The sequence below is a fragment of the Triticum dicoccoides genome, chromosome 4B (assembly GCF_002162155.2).
Source record: "Triticum dicoccoides isolate Atlit2015 ecotype Zavitan chromosome 4B, WEW_v2.0, whole genome shotgun sequence".
In the NCBI taxonomy this organism is placed as follows: Eukaryota; Viridiplantae; Streptophyta; class Magnoliopsida; order Poales; family Poaceae; genus Triticum; species Triticum dicoccoides.
In genome coordinates, this window is record NC_041387.1 from 12,262,893 (window position 1) to 12,270,807 (window position 7,915).

A 7,915-nucleotide genomic window follows, 5' to 3' on the forward strand; every position below is an offset into this window, starting at 1 on the left:
TGTGACCACAAGAATACCCAAACCATTATATCTGGAAAGGATTTTGCTTTCACGTTTCGCCACTTGGGTGAAAGTGACTTAGGGACCTATGTATGGGTGACACGTATATTTGTTTGGAACGTGGCGGGGTAGGATCTGGTGTGTGGACATAGCGTTTAGTTGCAAATTTTCTCAACTTCTTCTCCATCGGCGTGTACAATTATGGGTGTGTGTTGCAATTTTTCTTCACCCTTTTTCTCACTAAGTTTCTTGTTTGATATTCTTTTTACTTTTTTTACAGCCTAAATCAGACCAATAAAAAACGGTCAGGTTAATTCTAAATTTTAAATATACTACACCAAGCTCAGTTTCATTTACCTGGATTTTTTCGAGTTTTTTAAACAGTGCTAATCGGATCAATGGGGAGATGACAACTTATTTACTGGGGATGTGGCTGTGTGGATTTGTTCGGGTGGCTCCAGCAGGTCCTCCACAGGATTTGTGCCGAGTTTTCCATCGGTGTGCACGGGGGCTGGATCGGCGTGTTCACATTGGCCTGCATGCGCGTCCTGGATTGATTCGTTGATTTGGTTACGTGATCTTTGGCATTTTCATGTTGGATGTGCATGCTGATCCTGCAGGTGTCGGTTTGTCTTGATTGGTGATTGATAAACAAGAAGAAAAATGGAAAAATAGAAAATCTACATATTTATACCGTTGAGGTCCTTAGTTTAGTCAAGTAGGCTCTTCGAATCTCGAAATAACAGAACATATAGAAAGTGTTTCTGTGATTTTTCCATTCTGCGTGTTATTCGGCAGGTTCGTCCACTCTTCTCGCAGATTCTGTTGTTCTACTGGGAGGATGCCACGTGAGTCATTGTTTGCAATTTGGCTTCGCCCCATGGCACATGCATCATTGGTTTGGCTCAGAGGCGGTCACCGCTTCCGTTGCGTGTTCTGGTCCTTGCCTCTCTGGGTCGTTCAGGGTTGTTTCTGAAAAAAATTTATTACCTCCGAGCTGCTATAAATATGAACCTTTCCTGATGTTGCTTCTTCCATTGCGGCTTATGGTTCTTGCTCATTCACGCTTGCATTTACCGATGGTCCGTTGTAGCTCTGTTCGTGCTGGTTGAGGCCGTCGGGGTCATCCTCCTGAATCCGGGCAGCTATTATCAACCAAGTGCGCAATGGCGGCCGTTCTGTTCCAACTGAAGATCGTTCTGCATTAATGGGGGAGACTGCCGCCGGTGATGAATTGTCTCGGGCTCATTCATCGCGACAGGGCCATCGTGATGCTCGCCATCGCCACGTTCTACGTGTGTTGGTATGTTTAATTAGTTTGTTTACGTATTCGTCAATACGGAGTGTAGGTGGCTGCCCGTCCAACCCGTCGGCGCTTGAAGTTCGTGGACGTTTAGATCGACCTCCTGTCCGCCATCATCACCTTGACCCCCTCTCCTCTACCCGCTTTATCTTCGGTCTTGCCTGGCCGTTCCACCCCATGCTCCACCGTCCAGAGGTGTCGCGGAGTCTCAGCAAGCGAGGCCGTCGGGTACACGGCGATGGCATATGCGTGCACACCCGCCGGGGCAGAGGCCCTGCAACTCTGGAGTGGGCCTCACAGATCCGGCGGCCTCCGTGGCCGCAACCTTTGACAGAGTATTCACCATGGTCACCAACCCGGCGACGTCCGTGCCGTCGCCGGCTGCGCCATGGCAGACCGCCAACAAGGTCCCCGAAGGGAGGCGCAACCTGCAGGGCGGGCGTCGTCGTCTCCGCCAGTCCGCCTCACGCGCCTGTAACAACACAGCCCCAATGCCATGGCCCCCGACTCCGGGGACACTATGGCCCCTTCGTCCTGGCCGCGACCGCGATCGGCCCACAATGGCCCTCCTCTTTGGTGGAGGGTGGATCCTGGGTGCCCATGGATGGAACTGTGACACTGCAGACATCGTTGTTCGTGACCTGTGAGGCGACCAAAGGCTATAGGCACTATGTGCCCATGCTTATGTTATGCGCCACCTCGCCATCTCACGGCTCTTTGTTTCCATGAGGCCGCCAAAGCCGTGATCGCGGGTCGGGTCATGTAGCGCCCATCTATACGCAACCATCTTGTGAGCGGGAACCGCAGCGCGCTGGCTAGCCGTGCCTGTGATCAGTCGTCGCGGCCACGCTGTCGTTGTTGCTCGCTGGAGCCGTCTCCACCAGGTTGCTCAGTATTTGTGCCTTCTACCCTGCATCTGCCAGATCGGCGCAACACATGCTAGCCCGGTGGTGAGTGGTGACTACCACGACTAGGATCAATGCCCAAAAGGTCAGATATGCTTGCTCTTGGCAGCCGGTCGCTGCTGGCTTGCTGCACGGCAGCACCGGCATGCAGCATAGGCCAGTGTTGGCGGTGTACTAGCTCCGAGGCAGCATGTTGAGCCCGTGCTGCGGCATTTCTCCTATGAGTCTGTTGTCAGACCTTAAACAGCACGACGACGGAGAGGCCTGAGAACAATTTTGGTATGAGCAAATTCCTTTTGCTATAATTTGGTTCAGTTACACCCCTCATCACTCTACCCTGTATGTGCCGATCATGAGCAACTTGATAAAGCTATAATTTCGTTGTTAACAATTGCACTTTTAAATTCTAACATCAGTGGAGTAAATCTAGACATGAATTGCAATCAAGATTACTCATTGGATGTTCTCTCTTTCTTGGACCTGGATTAAGATTGTGTTATCAGGATAAAGGTAATTAGGTATCTCCCTTGCTCCATAATTTTGCAATCATTCTATGTCAGACGACATAATAAATGTTGGTGGACATGCCTCTCAACAATACTTGCATACGGCCAAGAGCAGGGGCAAACATGCCTAATGAAATAGAGCTTCCCTTCGATGGTTTCTGCAGAAGCTCTCAAATTGAAGGCGCATAGTGTTGCTCCCATCCTTTTCTGTAACTAACACTATCAATACTTGCATGCTCGATATAAACTATAGTCGATGTAGGTGAGTAGCACTTTAGAATGATTTCATATTATGACAAGTTACCAATATTAAGAGCCAGAACAGTGGATTATTTTATCTATTTGGGTTTTAACATTATTTACTTATTTTATGAAACGTAATGCTTCCAATGAACCTGTTATATCCACCTGTGAACATATCTGACTAATTGAACATTCTTTCTTTCGTATTTCCTTTTGCAACATGAATGCCAACTCTACATGAGGCCACACTAGAATGATATAAACCATGAGTGGTTTTAATGTGTTCGATCTTAGTATAAGAGTAGAAATTCTATGGGTCAATTTCAACAAGGTAGTTTAGGTCTAAGACCTCCTAATTGGCGCTTAAGCACCCAAAATCTAAAGTGGCACTAGCCGGATACCAAGTGGGACCCAGCCTACCAACGTGAGCAGCTCGGTTTGCTTGGATCGCCCCAAGCTCGGTTTGACATTTCGAGCGGTCGGCCATTGACTGCTGACCGTTCACCCTCAACAATTGACTTTTGAGAGAAAATCAGGGATTAAAAAAATCATAAAATTTGAAAAAAGTTCATAGATTTGAAAAATAATGATTTTTTCTGTTATATTGAAAGAACTTGATGGATTTTGAAGAAAAATTTCAGGAATTTGAAAAAAGTTTGTGGATTTGAGAAACATTCACGAATTGTTTGAGAAAAGTTCACTAATATGAAAAAGGTTTGTGGATTTATAAATATGTTCATGAATTGGAAAAACATTCTTGAATTTGATAATTAATTACAAATTTGAAAATTGCTCCTGGTTTTCAAAAAAAATCATGATTTCAAAAATAATTTGCAAGTTTGAAAAAGTTTGTGAATTTTGAAAAAAAAATACAAAATCAGGAAAAAAAACTAGCTGGAATTAACTTCAGATTTGACAATAGTTCTATTTGTTCAGCTTCTTTTTTCTTTTCAGTGTAAACTGTAATAAATGAGTATATTTTGACGATGTATGTGGGAAGAGGTATTTTACAACTGAAAATATCAAGGCAATTTATTAGCAGTGCATCATTACTACCTTATTAATACTATACAATTTGATAACATATGATCTACATTGAATCACAACCGATTGAAAAAAAATGACAACTCAGCGACACCTCACACAACATCGCAAATTTCATTAGCAACATGGAAAAAAAATCACGACTACGCATCAACAGGGTGCGGCGTGCCGCCGCACGGGTATAGCTAGTAATTATCTAAGTGTGAAGTTGCTAGTGCTTACAAAATACTAGGATTCGGAGTATGCAAAGTAAGTACAAAAGCACAAAAGTATAGAGTGAAGGTGAAAAGAAAGCAAACCCAACAAAAATGAATGCAAAGAAATTGGGTCATTTGTTCCTACTTTGTGTTAACAACTTTCAGAATGCACTGAAAAACAGTACAACCCAGTGGCTTTTGATTTAGATTATTGGAAGTCACAATGGAAGAAGATTTGTCAAAGTGGCTTTTGATTTCTAAAGTGGCAGATTTTCTCCAGACTGAAATCACATTTGATTCTGATAATAGTGCAATTATCCTTTTGCGTTTTGGCTATACATTGTAAAATAGTTGTCTAATTTACTGTCACTTTAGAAATCCATTTCAATGTACATCATACCACTATACATCAGTTTCAGAAAATAAGGAGGATTACTAAAATATAGATTTGTCAAAGAATCGAAGCTTGTAAAAGTCATATGCTTCACCCAAAAGAATCGAAGTCCAATGGCAATAGTCGAAGGCTTCACTCAAACAATCAAAGCTTGTTCCTAGTGCAGGGACAATCACATCATCTCCTAGATTTTCCGCAAAACCATGAATTGCCTTCTCCAGTGCACTATCTGCGGTTAGGACAAGGTGGCCTTCCTGGTGCGGCAGCACCGATCCTCACTGTGCACGCAAGACCAGATATGCCATCAGCTACAGATATAAATATATGACATCAGCAGCAGCCCATTTTTAGTTACAGAGTCACAATCACACAAAACCCGCTTGATGAACTAAGCTTTCAAAAATGAAGATACTGTTGCATTCCAGCTAACATTTTTTCAAGTCTTTTATCAGTGAACATGAACTGCAAACCTCATTATATTGTATTATATCAGACTAGTTTCAGTGCAGCACACAACAGAATAGAAATTCCAATTTATGGACAGCTTGCCACATTCTCTGTCAAATTTGTACTTCAGGCCACACTAGCTCCATTACTCATATCAGCAACCACTGTCGATATAATTATGGATGTTAATTCATAGACAGCCTTAAGTTGCTAAAGCTTCTTAAACTGTGACCATGTATTTTTAAAGTACAGTGCAAAATTTTCCAACTGCATTATGTAGGCCATCCACTGTCTAATGAGACTCTCAACCTGAGTTCACCAAGGTTCATATGTTTGCCACAGTTCATAAATTGTACATATCCACATCTTAATTCTTACATACATAAGTGCTAAGCTAGTCCCAGGGTAATCAAAATTCCAAGATGTGCAACCACAACTATTCTGCTGGTCCACATGTAATGGCAATTGCATTTCGTGTTTCTTCAGACTGCACAGCTAAAGAAATTCATACCTTCGAGTCCATGCTGGGGCTTTTGGGTCGATCTAACAAATCGAGTAATCGACTGATCGGATGCTTGCAGTTAACCATCAATTTTAGTATCGACCACGCCATCAGCCGCACAGATCTGGCCTTCCGCACTCACTGCCGCCATGGGCGGCAGCGGATCTGCAACGGTTGGACCACTAGCAGTGTAGTGGCTCCATGAGTACTTTGCCATCATTAACGTCCTCCAGCACGGTGGTTCTGCTTAAAAAAAATTGAAATTGAAGACAGAACTCAGGCAAAAGCTATACCTAATCCGAGGCCAATAGAATACAAGCGCTGCAGAATCGTACCTTTTAATCGATTGCATCAGAAATTCCATCTTCTGCGCTATCCTTTGTTTCCTTCGAATAGAAGCTCCTCCGCCCATCTAGCCTCACTCGATAATAGGAAAACCCAGGAGCCAGAGGTAGGAGAGAGAACTCTGCCCAGCAACCCATCCCTCCATTTACTCGGCTACTGAGGCCCTAAACCTGATCCACGGATCAGGACGGGAATGACGCCATGAGCCACGACCCTGTTTTGAATCGTTAAAGGAGGTGCTCCTCCGCCACAAACCTGGCCCACCGTACAAGATATCGTCGGTTGTATTCCTGCATTTCCCCCTTATCCAGTGAACAACAACCTGACGCAGAAAGTAGATGCGCCGCATCCCAATGCTATGACGAACCGCCCAGATAAAGAGCACATGTGTGCTCAAGTTCAGAAACACCGCTTCCTTGATATTATAGCTTTTCTACTGAACATCCCTGCTATCCAAATTTACTGTAAAGATGAGAGATCCCTGTTGTCCAAATTTATTGTAAAGATGAGAGATTCAATCTTGGGCATGGTCTTTGAGTGAATAATTTTGTTAAAGACATGTTATTTCTTGTTTTAAAATCCAGATGCTTTGCGTCTAAAAATCCAGGATGGACGAGAGGTATGAAACAAACTGGCATATGGTACAATGTAACTTGGGTTGAAAGTGTAGAATCAGCGGGAACTTGAGTTGAAAGTGTACAATCAGCAGGAATTAATCATCAAATTAGTCGTACTATTTTGCTAGTTGTCAATCAAATTAAAACTAGGAAATTCCCAGTGAACCAAGCAGATGCAATTGAAGATTCCATGGTCCAGATCCCACTGAAGAAGCACAAACCAGAAGAACATTCACTTCTAAAAAATCAATTCCACAAGAAAGGTAGGCAAACTATTTGTTCAAGTTCCCAGTTCAGAACCTTCTACTCTACATTGTTTTAGTCCATAGCAACAATTCCTAACTTCTCTTCGCATATCGAGTCATCAACATTATCCAACTACAAAGTCAGGAGGCCAGGTTAAGTGTCAACAGAGAGCGAGCAAATTAGGCGTGATCTTTCTTTATCAACAAATTTCAAAGTCTGCGTATACCAAAAACTAATTTTGGATAATGTTTTTTGACATAAGGTACATAAATTGACAAACCAAGTGCAATCATCGAGAACAGTATGTAGAATGGTAGTCTGACAAATCCAAGCGTGACCCCAAAGCAATTCAAGTATATATGGAGATAATCAGAGCTCATGTAGATGCAACCTTTACTTCTATAAGGTGATACATTTGCAAGCTAAAGGCCAAAATTTGATTATCTACTATACAAACTTTGGGTATGAAAGTAGGACCCTCGTTTGAGACCAAAGGATCTTCCATCATTTACTTCTAGCCTTTTGTATATACTGGGAGCAAAAAAACGAGATAGAATCCATCAAAATCGCATGCAAGTTAGCAGACACCATAAACTACGTAATATGCTTCAGGAAGAAGTCAAGAGATTCAGATGTGCACACTACTAACTCCAGGCTGCACCAAAGAGGATGAAGCCACTGAATGCCAGTTCAAACTGAAAGCTGCCACAAAGACCAAATCATCAAGTAATATGCATCAGAATCACTAGTCAGAAGTCAAAACCATCGGGGAAGCAGACACAGTCGAGGCTGAGGGCTTCACCAAGTCCCTGCACCAACTGGCGTTTTACTATACTTTCCAACTCTACAATCTTGCACTAACACCTCCAACACTGCAAATGCACAAACAACCCAAAGAAAAGACATACTTCAACAATTCCTCAGAAAAATTCAGGCATAATTATGAAGTCTATGTAGAGAGTACTAAGATTTTGACGTTGTAGGAAACTCTTCCATCCAGCAGCCCTGAACTCTGCGGATCAATTTGAATACTCAGACTAACAACTCAGGAAACTGGTTTTCTAACCGACAAAATAGAAAAAAAATATGAAATTAGATCTCCAGGCAGATTTTCAGGTAGCATGACATGCTCTTATCTTATATGCTCGTATCGTATATGCCCTCAA

At 42.9% G+C, this 7,915-nt stretch overlaps 1 long non-coding RNA gene across 1 annotated transcript; it reads right to left on the reverse strand.

Moving 5' to 3' along the window:
* Window positions 1–4,549: 4,549 nt before the first annotated feature.
* Window positions 4,550–6,146, reverse strand: LOC119293191. Its single transcript, XR_005142977.1, has 3 exons — window positions 5,877–6,146; window positions 5,551–5,784; window positions 4,550–4,900 (listed from the first exon to the last, which is right to left on the reverse strand). It is a non-coding gene; the product is annotated as an uncharacterized LOC119293191 (long non-coding RNA).
* Between the last annotated feature and the right edge of the window lie 1,769 nt (window positions 6,147–7,915).